Source organism: Ambystoma mexicanum, chromosome 14 (assembly GCF_040938575.1).
Source record: "Ambystoma mexicanum isolate Mex_15411 chromosome 14, UKY_AmexF1_1, whole genome shotgun sequence".
Classification (NCBI taxonomy): domain Eukaryota; kingdom Metazoa; phylum Chordata; class Amphibia; order Caudata; family Ambystomatidae; genus Ambystoma; species Ambystoma mexicanum.
This window is the reverse complement of record NC_090940.1, coordinates 611,030,381-611,044,745: the sequence shown is the minus strand read 5'-3', so window position 1 is coordinate 611,044,745 and position 14,365 is coordinate 611,030,381.

Here is a 14,365-nt window from a genome sequence, read left to right as displayed (position 1 = left end):
ATAGCGCCCTCTTATGCTATAAACAAAGTACACGCGGTTCTGAACAGCCGCGAAGAAAATAGTGTGCGCGTGTGGAATTACACTCGAATAGAATTCACGCAGTCTTGGAACCGCGTTTGAAGACAACGTGCATGTGTGGATTTACACGCGAACAGGATTCACACAGCCCAGGCCAGCCGCGTTTGAAGACAACGTGCGTGTGTGGATTTACACGCGAACAGGATTCACGCAGTCCAGGCCAGCCGCGCTTGAAGATAGCGTGCACTTGTGGATTTGCACGCGAACAGGATTCACGCAGCCCAGGACAGCCGCGTTTGAAGACAACGTGCGCGTGTGGAAGTACACGCGAACAAACAGCTCCAGGAATCAGCGTGTGGCGGAAAACACGCTATAGAAGGCCCAAGAAGCAGCTGAGGAAAACTGCAAGGACGCAGATCGGAGGTTCAGCTACACAACGCCAAATGATTCGATCAGAAGCAGCGAGTGAAGTTTCCACGCTGCTTATATACGTAATGCCGTAGTTCACGTGACGAAGCAGAATACACGTGAAGTTAGCGACGTGAAAAGTGCAGATGTCGTTTTCCCGGCAACGTATCGAACAACCGCCATTTGCAATAGAACGGTCTAGCTGTTCTATGAGCGTAAGAGGTAGAACCACGTCCAGCATGCATGACACAAAGAGAAAACCGACTGAAACTTCAGGCCTACGGCATCGAGAACGTAGAAAGAAAAGGAGAGAGAGAACCTGCAAGTTACAAACTTGCTTACTGATGTATGCCGAAGGAAAGCTTGACGTTTGGCATCCTATGCCAAAGAGAAACCTGAGGTAAAGTTTAAACGTGCAGTGACTGGAACGGGAGTGAGGAGAGAAGCAGTGGTGGGCTCACCCCTGTCTCTCGAAAAACGAGATACAGGGGTGATTGTATATGAAATCACAGGAATTACGAGAGGCCAACCTGACAAGTGGAAGAGAAGGTCCCAACCAGTCGAGAACCCTGGTGATGTTATCCATAAACACAATAGGTAATGGGGAAAGCTGAAGGACCGGGAGGGGGACTGAAGATCATTACTGGAACGCTCACACTCAAACCAGTCGAGATAAGATATTGGCATTTAATTAAGAGAAAGAGAATCATTACTGGAACGTTCATAATCGTCCCAGTCGAGATAGGATATTGGCATTAAATTAAGAGAAAGGGAATCATTACTGGAACGCTTATATTCGTCCCAGTCGAGATAAGATATTGACATTGAATGAAGACAAAGAGAGTCATTACTGGCAAGCCCATACTCATCTCAGTCAAGATAAAGCATTAACATGGAATGATAATCCTTACTGGAAGGTATACTCCAAGAGGTCAAGCAGAAAACCCTGAGATATTACAGAATAAGAAACACTGTGAAAGTGGAAAACCTGAGGAGCAAATTGAAATAGAGAATAAGGGCCAAACCCAAAGTGAAACCAAAGACTGTGAAATAAGGATTGAGAACCCATGAAGTCAAGAGAAAGGTTCTAAGTGTTGGATAAAGTTACCCTATGAAAGAAAAAGGATACACACCAACAAAATAAGGCAATAAGAGAATAAGAAGGAATGAAGAGTAATCAAGTGAAGGAGAATGTTGAAAACCTAAAGAACCCAGTTTCAGAACTATATGACTTAATAAAAGTAGTTACTGAGAACTACTTGAGAATACGTTACTGAACTGAACTTGGTGAAAAACCAGCACACAGGGGAATAATGTTAGGGTTGGAATATGTTAGTTTGGACGGTGGACAGATTATGATTTCGACTCTCACTGACAACTGAAGATCACCTTACTTCTGTTAGGTAGGGAAAACCGTTAGCGTAGGGAGAGATAGGCATTATTCCTTTCCGTTAATAAAAATCATCAGTGAGATGGAAAATATGAGTCTGTGTCCTTCTTCTGACCCGCCACAGCTCCCAGGAAAAACTTCCAGAGGTGAGGAGATTAGCCCTGCTAGGTCCAGTGCTAAGCACTGTGACAAATCAAGGGATTGAGTCATTCTCCACAAGGGCGGAGCCCCTTCTTGTGAGGCTAGGGAGGTGAGCCCACTACGCAACATTCCACCTAAGGGTGGCGGTAAGCGGGACCTCACAGTGAGAGACTACCCTCTTGGGGATAAGGACTCCCTTTCCATTGAGGAACTCCCTTGTCAGTGTTCTCGAATATCAAGTGCCACCCGATCATTTGACAGACAACTAGACTCCTCTTATATGTGTTACTGTAATGTAACAACAGAAGAAAAGTATCAGCCTCACATTGTGAAGAGTAAGAACATGGGATTGATAAAGAATACCTGTCTGTCAATCACTGAGACGAAGAAACGTAAAGAAGTTATGAAGAGTATAGCTCCAACACAAAGGAAGGACTATCCAGAAAAGCTGGGGAAGCCCCAGCAAAGCGTAATAAAAGTTGGAGGGCCAAGAGAACCAGGAAGAGAAACCCAAGAGTTTCAAACCAGCTGGCAGGGGGAAGCTGGTAACCCGGGGCAAACACTGGTTTACGCGTCAGCAAACAGCAGGAGAGACTAAGTGCCCGAAGTGCACTACCCGGAGAAAAATCTGGAAAGAGATTGACCAGAGGCTGGTAGTCCATGGAGGGACATTCGTATAGGCCTGCAGAAGAGCCCCAATCCTGACGTGCCTGAGGTGCAGCACGCAGAGAACGGGCCGAGGCAGGTCTGTCAGACCGAAGGAAAACCATGGAGGGATGAGAACCTGAAACGTGGTGGCCTGAAAAGTGAAAGAGTGAATACTCCTTTCTTTGTCGACATCACACACCTAAAGTACAAAATGTCAAAGGAGCGAATGGAAGAAGGCAGAGATACCGCCCTGACTGACAGAGTGCAAACCTGTGGTGGCCAAGAAGGGAAAAGAGTGAAGACCCTTTTCTTTGCTGATACCACACACAGACATTGCAGTGTGTCAGAGGAGCGAAGGGAAGAAGGCAGAGACGCCGTCCTGAATGACAATTTATTTTATTTATTGGGTATTTATAATGTGCCTAAATGGAAAATGGTGTTTCAAGGCTCAACAAGACGGGGGGGGGGTTAACAGGGAAGAAGAAAACAAAAACGGTCCTTCTAGTCCGTGTGTCATTCGGATCGTGCAAGTGCAGTAACAGGAAGTGCGGGGGGAGGGAAGTGCCGGTTAACGCAGAATGCGCTAATGCTAAGCAGCAAAAGGAAGTGCAGGTCAGTCGGAGTGGCAAGTGTGCAAGCATGGAGGTAAAGGGGCAAGGGGGGGCAGTGGGTTAGGAGAGTGCTAAGGCGAGGACAGGTGGACAAGTGCCAAGGGACTGCAGAGAGTGCAGGGGAAAGAAGGTCCAAGAGCTAAGTGCGAGGAACAGGCTGGAGGGGCTCAAGGGATGCAGGCCCAGCCAGGCTAGTGCAGGGGGAAGTCAAGAGAAAGGCTGTCCCTGTGATGCAGCTTTTTTAGACCAAAGGCGAAGGGGAGAGTGGGATACCCGGGGAAGGGGTCGTAAGAAATAAGTGGGACACTCACAATTATACACGATCAAAAACCGAATATAAAGATTAGAGTAATCCTACTAGTCCCAGTGACTGGCAAGTGTACAAAAAAGTGATGATCATTCGGGGACTTCCCATACTCGTCCCAGTGAATGTCAAGAGTGTAAGAACAATACCTTTTCAGAGATTCAGTGAAGAAAGAGAGAAAGTCCTGAGAGGAATCTGAAGAGTCGAGGGAACCAACATAAGAGGGCCTGGAAAAGGCCCTTGAAAGTAATGGACTTATTATGAGAGACAGCAAGAGACTATCTGACAATTCCTTGTTTAGTTGTGTTAGGTAGGGAAACACTTAGGACAAGGAAAGTTAGGCCTTAAAAATGGCACCTATTGGTCTGTCTCCTGCTTCTGACCGACCACAGCACTCAAACAAGTCCCCTCCCCCACTCCCTAATTTAAAGCCAGAGTGTTGATCCGAAATGGCCTGATCTTCTCAGTGACACTCAATGTTGCATTGGTGAAGTGGCATTGTTAGAAATGTGTACAAAAAGGCAGAAAGCTGGGTGGACGGAGAAGTCTGTTTAATATTTATCCCTCAGTTAATCTAATTCCTAGTCATATGATTTATAGGTTTTACCAAAACACCTGACTGGACCTTACATTTTTTCAATTTTAACTGTATTGTAATTGCTTTTCATTAGTTTTTGTTGATTTCTGTATCATGCGTCCCCTTCCATCTATAGCAGCTCTAGCAAAGTAAAGTGTATTAAAAGGAGACGCAAGTCCCTGTCTGTGAAGGATTGGATACAGCAATGTGGGAGCTCAGCTAACACATGCTAAATTCTAGGCACTTTCCCATCCAATTTTGCAAACCCTGAGATAAAGCTTCAGAACATATGGAAGAATTCAACACTAGAAGACAACCAACAGCCTAGAGGCACACAAGTGGGCTTGACATGGAAGTCTGATTCCAGCACATCAGCACATGAAGACTTTATAATAACGCCATGTACTAACCTTCATCTGTTTATATGCAATGTCCAGATCATTTATGAAAGAAATACTACGTAGAAGCATACGTTGACGAACTTTGCATCTTCAGTCTTAGATCAGTCAACACTGTCAATTTTAGGAAGTAGGGATGAGTTTTAGAAGCTGTCGCTATGCAAGAATTAAAAAAATATAATAGAGGCACACAGAAGTTAACAAAAGTGAAGAAGTATAGACTAAGATGACAGTAGCCTCAAGAAAAGCTAGCATGACAATAAGACTGTGAGATATATTTATGGGATCACTGGTAATGTGGGGGTATACTTCCATCCCCCAATCAAGAGCGCCATACAAATAGACCTTTATAGTCTATCTAGCCCTGTCTGCCACCCATCTAGAACCATTGAATCGATCCCCTTTAGCAATGTTATTCAAAAAACCAAGCCGGTGTACAGAAAGAATATATTTGTATTAATTATTATGGAAAGATCAATATTCAAACTACCTTGCGCGACACTCCACATTCCCTGTGGCACCAAAACAAAGATTCAATAACAATACATGTGCGGTTTTGTTTTTAAGTCTTCAGTAAACAGGATACAGGTCAAATGAACATTTCAATGCTTTTATCACAAACAAAATACCTGAATGCCAAAAGGAAGCAGCACCTTAAAACAGGGCTTTATACGAAGATGAATTAAAATAAAATGCAATGCTGTTTGATTTTCAAAAAAAACTTCAACACATGCAGCGTTCTTGATTTTTATCTCCCTGAGCGCTTGACAATTCTAGAAATGTTGGAGCACAACAAACTTTTCAAAGCAAACACTTTTTCTTTATTTTGCTGACCTTTTTCATCACCACTCTGCAATGCAAAATCTCCCTTCTCTCGGGGAACACTTCCCCACGTGCTGGAGAGATGTCCTTTTAAATCAGTGACTTCCCTCTCTTTAATTTTGGGAAGACACTATTCTGCTCCAACACAAACCCAGTTACTCAGCTGATCATTTGGAACCCTCTACCTTTAATCAGGGTCTGTAGAATGAGGAGCAATACAAAATGATGTTTGTATGCACCAATTAATTTAGGGAAATTTGGGGGTTGGCAAAAGGAATAGGAAACCCAATTACTTTATAGGCCATAGTTCATTCTATTCACACTGGATGCAAGGTTGTTGATTTTGAACTTCAACAAGATTACTCAATGTAATTCGGCTATACAGAATTAATTGAATTATTGTTTAATCAATTTGATTGCTAAGGGTCTACCGCAATCCCCCCCCAACTCACTAATTAAGGGGAAGGTATGAACTCAAGCAGGTCCCCACAAGACTTATTTTGGACGGACAAATTAACTTACAGAATGATCTCTGGGTCTGCGCATAAGAAAGGACAGCCAGGTCATCAGGGTGCTCCAACCCATTTTATGGTCACAGGCACTCAATTAGACAGCCTCTCCTGGCCAAAGATTCCAGCCTCTCCTTATTCCCGGTTTACTCCAGTAATTGCATCAGCAGTTCCAACCCAGATGATATCAGGCAGCTTCCTCCTTCCTTCATTTCCCCGGCAGATCCCCCTTTTCCACTGTGAGACACCTTATAAGCCCATAATCACACCCACAAACATTTCTAAATGATCACATCCCAGTTTATTGGCTGTACAATTTCATTGGTAAACAATTCTCCGTCCCCTTATCCAGGGACTGGCCTCTTTTCTCTAATTGGTCCCTTCAGTTTACCAAGGCCAAATTTGGGAGGGGATCAGTCAACCAAGATGTATTTACTTTTTACACATTATAATTTGTGCACGTTCAAAGTCCTTACATGTCAGCAATTGTTAATCTTAATAATATCCACATGACTAAAATGGCCTGCCCATTGTGGTTCTAATGAAACGTGGCCCAAATGATTTTTTGTGTGTTTTACTCAAAACCTATAACAGTTCTCAACATATAAGTTTCTATACAGACATCTAATTTATTAAGCTATCACCTCTCTGAATCTCTGCTTTTCGACATTTCCTGGGGAATTACCATCCCTTTTGAGGAAATAACTTTTGTTCCCAAAGGTGAATTGCTAGGGGAGATGTCACTGGAAGGGCCTGTTCCTTGGCTTTCTCGTGATATCTAGGTTATCTTTCTATGACTTACGGTTCCTGAGCAACTCAACAAAATATGATACTTAATGCAACTCAATGGCAAAACAATCACATGCATATTTCAATTTTCATATTACATCTCTTCAAGTCTTAATTAGTGGTCTAGTGCCAGTAGATCAGGCCCCTAATGGCAAAGAAATGCCCGAATCACCAGTTTTCTTTGTTAGTGATCCTGCCATAAAGTCCATTAGCATTCTTGTAAGGTCAAAGATCAGGCCATTGGTCTGCTTATCTTGAAGAGCATAGCAGATGTCCCCACCTCCATGCTCACAGTTTCTGTGTTTGGAAATGTCATGTTTCCCATGTTAAATAGGCCTTTAATTTTGGGTTTTGCCATACATACAAAGGCCCAATCAGTAACTGTATTTCTATTTATTTGAAACAGCATTATGATATGTGGCAGAAATACTGGCTTTTCAATTTGCCATTCATCTCTGCATGTCTTTAATGTTCTGAATTTTCGGGCCCAACGTGCCTACATGCAGTTTCATTTTTCTTGGGCAAAATATATCCCACAAGACTAACAAGTGACTAGCACATGGGCAAGTCGGCAACAGGTATTGTGAAGGAATGGTATCACCATTGGTCCTGAAGTCATAAGGGTTTGGGTTTGTGCTGTGAAGTTGCTGTATTATGTTTAAGGCTACCTGGATCTTGTATTTACTTGTTTGTATGCATAAATACAGAGAGGAATCAACCCGTGTCCTGTCTATATTTATTTGTAAAAAATAAAAACAGAAAAGCAGATCTCTCCTTTTGGTCACTATGCTGTCATGTATGCTCTGTGTGAGTCCCTTGCGGAAAATAAGTGATTTTAGGGAAAACCAGGGAGATGCCTGCACTCTTCAGGAGATCATCTCTATCAATGAACCTTTTCTGTTTGTGTCCCTTGGGAAAGAGGGGTGATTTTAGGAAATACATGTTATTGTATGTTGGTGAAAAAAATAGGGCAATTACTGCTGTCTTCTGGAGTCCACCTGGAGTCCACCTCTACCAAAGCCCCATTTCAATTAGCAAAACAAGTACATGCCCATCATTTTAGGATTCCCAGTCCAGAAAAAATGCTGGAAAAATTAGAGTAATTCCGGCTCTGGCATTTCTTCCGGACCGGAAAAAACTTAAAGTTTCCTGGTGGGTGCCTGCGGGTAGATCAGGGCCCCTAAAAGCAAAGAAATGCTTTAATCACTGGCACCAGTAATACTGGTGACAGTGATTCAGGCAATCACATCTTATGGAGTCCTATGCGCCGCCAATGGAATGGGACCTTACCGTTGTCTCCAGCGACTGTAATATCTATTACCAGGATAGTGGCGGCGGAAACGGTAAAGCAGTTTTCCCAGTATCCTGCCGGATAACGGGAAAACCGTAATGAGGGCCCATATCTCCAAACACTGCCTTTCTGTTAAAAGTGTAAATGTGGCTTGCCTCTTATGTATCCTTGCTTTTATATAATCAAACACCACCCCATTGGTATTGAAAATGAAAAGACATCTTGGCATGATATGCATGGACCTAGCACTCCACTCCTTCAATTGCTGACATCCTGTTTGAGAAAATAAGGCTCAGATAATAGCCCAAAAAGTGAACTGACACATTTTTCTTGCTGCCATAAAGGATGTCTCTTTAAAAAAGTGCATTTCACACTGCAAACATTTCTAAGGTCCTTTTCAATACAGTTGATTGTCAAGGTTAAAGACAGGCAGGAAACTGTGACCATGCAAACAGACAACTTTCAACATGACAATTCAAGACGATTCATTTCATACTTTAAAGACACAACTGAATTTTCCACATATCTTCAACTGTTGCCTCATTAGCATTTAGGAACATGCAGAAAAATGCATAGGAAATTTGGAACTGAACGCATGTAAAAAGACAAGGTGTAGACCTTTAGTGTGTTTCCCACATCCCAGTGGATTAAGTACTTGCATATTGCAAATCTGTCATGTGTTTTAAATGATTGAAGTATCATTAAGTCTGATTTTATTCTTCATTCCATGCATTTCACTTAAAATATTGTTGCATCTTATTTAAAACTAAAATGGAACACGTCCGCATATATTACTGTTGTTGCTTGGGGTAACTTAAAACTGTAAAAAAAAAAAAGGTTTTCTGGATATTGCTGAAGAGAGATGGCTGGGGATTCTGATAGGAAAGCAGACTGCAGAGATGGGCATGCATGGGTACTAAGAGGCCAGCAGAGTGAGGACCCTGTTGAGAGCAACAGCTCCAGTAAGAGGGCCCAAGCTGATTTTTCGGAAATGAGAAGCCACATTTAAAAAGGTAAATAAAACCCCAATGTACATCCAAATTGCTCCAAATGTTTTTCATGGGTAAATCATGGAACTAGAAGGCTGCAAATTAAAAGGAAAGACTAAAGTGACAAAGATATAGGTGCAGTTTAAAATATGGTGCCCTGTGTCTCCCATTTCTATTGAGTACCTAGTCAAAAATGATATTCTTCAATCCCAATGCATTTTGTGTTGAGCCACACAATTTGAAACTGGCAGTGTTTGGACAGAACTTGAATGCAGAGCACTTTTGTAATATTAAGCATCCTTAAATAAAAACCTTGGTTCATGCCGTCACATATTTATATAAATCATTATATATTCGCAACACAGTATCACCAAGTGTTATATCATGAAACATTTTGCATGACAGGGTGAGGCTAGTTATAAATTATATGTTTGTGGAAAAGTAAATTTCTCAGCCCGCAGTGTGATGTGTGTTAGGAAAGATTTCGTAATTGTAGGTAATTTTCCTTACATGTGGCAACCCCTAAACTTTTTGCTGTTGTTTTTCACCTTGTTCTCGACTTTGCCAGAGAAGTGCAGCCTTCTGCCGCACTCCTCTGGGCTTTCGCTCCATTCTTACGGGGAAACTGACATGCCCTTAAGACAGTCAATACCGGGAAACGCTGTTTTCCGTAGTTTCTTTTATCATGTTGCGGCTTTCGTGCAACATGACACAAGAGGGCACTGTAAGCTAAGTTACTGCTCTCTTGGGTCTCTAGCCTTCTACAGGCCCTAGATACTCTTTTAGGATTGTAACTGATCGGTGCAAGTGATTCACGGACGGGAATGGTGGCAGCGATCGTTTCTTGTGTTTTGAGCTCCTTTTGGCGTTTTAAGCGCGTTTCTCGCGCTTAGCCCAAAATGGTGGCCTGGCTCCCAAAATGGCCAGACCACGAGGCTCCTTTGTCCTGTCGCTGACCGTCTTGCTCCCTTCACCTTCCCCAGGTCGAGGGTGGTGTGAATGCCTGGGACCACCGTGGTCCGTGATAGATCCACGTATGGTGTGAGTGTTGATGAGCGGATCTCCCATTGGGTCCCCTCCGTTTTGGCGCAAAGGGAACCGTGGATAAGAGGGGGCTGGAAACACCTCTACCATGTCGATCTCCTGAGTTCTCACGAACGAAGGAATACAGGAGCCAAGTATCCTGCAACCAAGAGGCTGAACCGAGGAATCGCTGGTGACCCGCTGAAGGACTGCTCCTCTGCACTGCTGTCGCCTGGTGAAACCCTTGTCACCTTTGATCGAACCAGAAGGTCTGTACTGGTACTTCGACCCTTGGAATAGCGGGGACAGCTATTCTCGGCATCTTCACCATCTCCTGCTCGTAAGCCTTCGGAAGCGTCTCTGGGCCATCCAGCAGACTGACCAGCCTACACAGGAGTCTTGCTCTGTAACCGCCGCCAGGTTGTGTAGTATTTCGAGTCCTTGTCACTCTCACACGATTCGTACACTTGGCGTTCCCAGGTCTGAAGTGAGTAGTGTGCATTTGGCTCAGATACACACAGCCGCTCCGTTGCCCTGCTGTGGTAACAAACTGTGCGGGTTAACTTCGTTTGGGACATCTTCAACTCAACTCTGCTGCTGCAGAATCAACACGATGACGAGACGTCCCCTGCTCTCCTGAACCTGCCAGCGACTGAAACTGACGCTGAGAAGCCTGGGTCTGCTTGCATCGGGGACCGGTGAGTGGCATAGCTAGGAACTGGTCGCCCTCCTGCAGCAGCCCATAGCTTTTCCCCGCTGTGTCAAAACAGCACGCCTTTCCGTACTCGCGCTCTGCTTCTGCCCACAGTGGAGGCTGCGCTTGAGTCGCGGAACTCTGTTCTTCTTCATTTGTGCAATGAACTGAACTGCCTGATTTCCCTCGAAGAGACTCCCCTTTTGCCCGTTGGCACCAGCGTGTGCAGGTACTTTTGAGCACAAGGCTCCACTCTTCGTAGGGCTCGGACTTCCTTTTAGTTAGGTGCCTCTGAAGGCGGACTGGGTCTAAACATTATTTCGCACTGCCTGTTTTCCATCCCTTTTAGGTGGACTACACATTTCGTGCATCTAACGCTTAAGACTTGTTTGTATTTGTATATATATTGTATTGGTATGGTATGTGTTGGTTTACTAGAGTTGTATTGTGATTTCTCGCTACGGTCATTGTTTTAAAGGCCTTGGAATAAATGTGTTTATATTTTTAATATAACACCTGTTTGGAGTAGTTTGTAAGTGTCCTTGCTTTGTGTGCTCATTGCGGGCTTTCAGTCACCCTCACCCCTCTTGAGACCTAGTCTTGACCGCCGCGATCGCTACCCTGATTGGTCTGGCTTGTCCAGAGGTTACCCTGTTCCAAGTAATTAGGATGGCTTTCTGAACTTCTGCGCCGCCAGGACAGAGTTCAGAAATCTGTCTTAACAATGTGCTTTTGCAATTTGCACTCAGATTCAGCATTCCCAGCATTCAGAAACCTGCACGTTGAAAAATTGAGCAACTTTAGGCAGACTATGCGGGTGTCTTTCTGCAAGGGAAATCCAGAGAAGTCTAAAAAAAACAATGTAATCCGAGTGCAAATTGCAAAAGCACATCACACTGTGGGCTGAGAAATAATTGCAGCATTTTTTTCACTGAAACTGTCACCCATCAAAAGGGGGTGCACTGTGACAATTCAGACCCACTTTTCAGCAGAAAATCAAACAGCAAGTAATTAAAATTGTATTTTGTTAATGACTGAAAGAAACAGCGCTGCATTTTCAGCGCAAAAGCAAAGTGAACTTTGATCAGTAAAACACACTGTGTGTCAATGACTAGAGGCTGATTTTAGAAAATGCAGTATGTGAGTTCATTTTAGTCAAAGACAATGGACAAAATTCGCAAGTGGCTTCCCCCACTGCCAGCATGGTTTGTGCATCTCAACTGTTTACAACTGCAATAAAATGTGGGTTGAAGTGTGTCGTAAATCAAGTTTCCCTAGACCTGCTGTCTCTGAAGGCAGCTCTGAGCAGGCAAATGGCTCTAGCCTATGCATGACAGGAATGTGGCGAGGGGGAATCTCTGTATTGCCAAGGCCCCAGGTGTTTATGAGCTGCAACCTACACTTCAAACGTCAAAGGGACCAATGAAAACACTGGCCAAGAGAGGCAAATGGCACAGGAACAGGAGGGCTCCAGTTGGCATAACCCAAAGATGTCCTATTAATTTAAAAGGCCTATTATCATTTAGGCATTTTTCTCAGCAACCATAAGTCGTATTTTCTTGATTTATATGTCACTTTTTCCATTCAATTTTGTTGAAATAAAATGAATCCACCTGTGACTTAGGGAATGGTAATGGTAAGCTAAAAGGTGTTGCTGCAGGTGTTGCTATTCTGCTTTTTGTAAAAACTGCAGAAAATTGACAAATGGCGGTGCGACATGGTGCAGACCCAGCTGTTGTTTTATTTAATTCCCCATGATAGCGGCATCGTAAAATATATATATATATATATATATATATATATATATATATATATATATATATATATATATATATATATATAATGGCAGTTACTAGTAAATTATGACGTTTTGCCACATAACACATTTTTGACAAAAAGTAGACTTTAAAACAAAAGGGGATTTCAGATGGAAGTTGCCATATGTCTGTTCCAGACTCCTAACCCAATCCATAGGGAGAAGCTGGCCGTGGAAGGACAGAGAAGGATAACTTTCCAATTCTGGTTGGGCGAACTCTTGCAGGGAACTGCCCAAAATTGAAATTTTGATGGTGTCATCACTGCTGTATAAAGCTGATGCACTATGGGAGAAGGGAGAGCTGCTGAAATCTACCACCTGACAGCTACAAGGAAACACCAGAGGAGATTGGTGAGCATTGCATCTGGGGAAGTAATCCATTTCAGGGAGGCCTAAAATAAGCTAACTGAGGTCTATGGTGAAGAGCTGGGGGACATCCTTGAGAGTGGAGTGACCAGACCCTGGCCTGTTCTGCAAGAGGGACCTGGTATGCAGCTGGCTTTCCGGAACTTTAAACAGAGTTTTTCTATCTAAGTAGAATTTAACCCTTTGCAACCAAAAGGTAGGGGAATCTGCTGGCCTTAAATCCTTTCCCTCATAGTGGGAGGGGGGGGGGGGCAAAACTGTGCAGTTCCTTGGCCTATTTAACAAAAAATATTAATTTAATTAATTTCCCTTGAAAAGCCCTGAAAATTATAGACTGTCATTTAATTGGGCAATCCTATTGGTCCAGCTTCCTCAACACAAGCCTTTAAGTGGCGGGGGGTCTGAAATCCAAAATTCTTCAATCATCCCAATGTTTCTGTCAGACTTCCCCAGCCCCGGCCACAGTAGGTGGGGGTCTGAAAAACCAACTGCTAAATCACCCTGGGTCTATTTTGAGCACTGGGTGGGGTAAAATAGTAATTGCCATAAGGATTTGTCGAAATTTGTAAGCCAAACTGCTAGCCTTTTAAGCACGCAGGAAAATCGAAATTGCACAGCACTACATCTGTAAATTGATTGTGTTCACTGAGCAGCACTTATTATTACTTGAAGTGAAATCTGTAGAAAGAAAAGTATTGTAATTTGTGTTTTTCCCAATCCATTGGTGTGATTTATTAATGTAGAGAGAAGTTTATTGTGTTGTGCCACGGATAAAGTGGTGTGTAACATATAAGTGCGATTTTCTATTACCTGTCATCCAAATAAATATAAATATATTTCCTGCACACTGGCATGGTTTTTGGCTCATTGGTAGTTCGGGGAGAGGGATACAAAGGGTATGCATCAGAAATAGGGCTGAATAAAGAACTGACAATAAACCGTTTGTTGTTTGACACCTAGGTTGGGAGGAAAGGAACTCCCAGTGTTGAGGGGGGCCTCTAAAATCGGTAAATGATGTGAATTTGAGAAATAGTGACCTGATAGACACAAGCACAGAAAGGGTGCACAAATGATGGGCATTCAGTTGTTATAAACCAACAGGATCAAGTGAGTACAACACGCAATTACCTCCTATCACAAAGAGCTGCCAAAGCTCAACTCAAACTCTAAACAAAAAACACATGAGACATGAATTAACAATCCTTCATTACTTTTAGGGTGCCCTCATCTCTGTCGACGAAAAAACATTGTATTGCAAATAATACAATTACACCCATCTACACATCGTTTAATCTAAAAATATTGCAGAACTTGACTCTCACATACTGGTTTAGCACATTCCTTGGATCCCTCCCTAGCAAATAGTTATCGTCCCATAAACAACGTACCTTTCTTGCTCAAAATCCTGGACATGGTGGCCTACCTACAGTTTCAGGATTTTCTTGAAACAAACAACATCTTAGGCACTCATCAGTCCGGATTCAGAGCAAGGCACGGGACGGCAACAGCCCTCTTGGACCTCAAAACAACTCTGACAGGCCTAATGGAAAGTGGGAGCCCAGCATTACTTA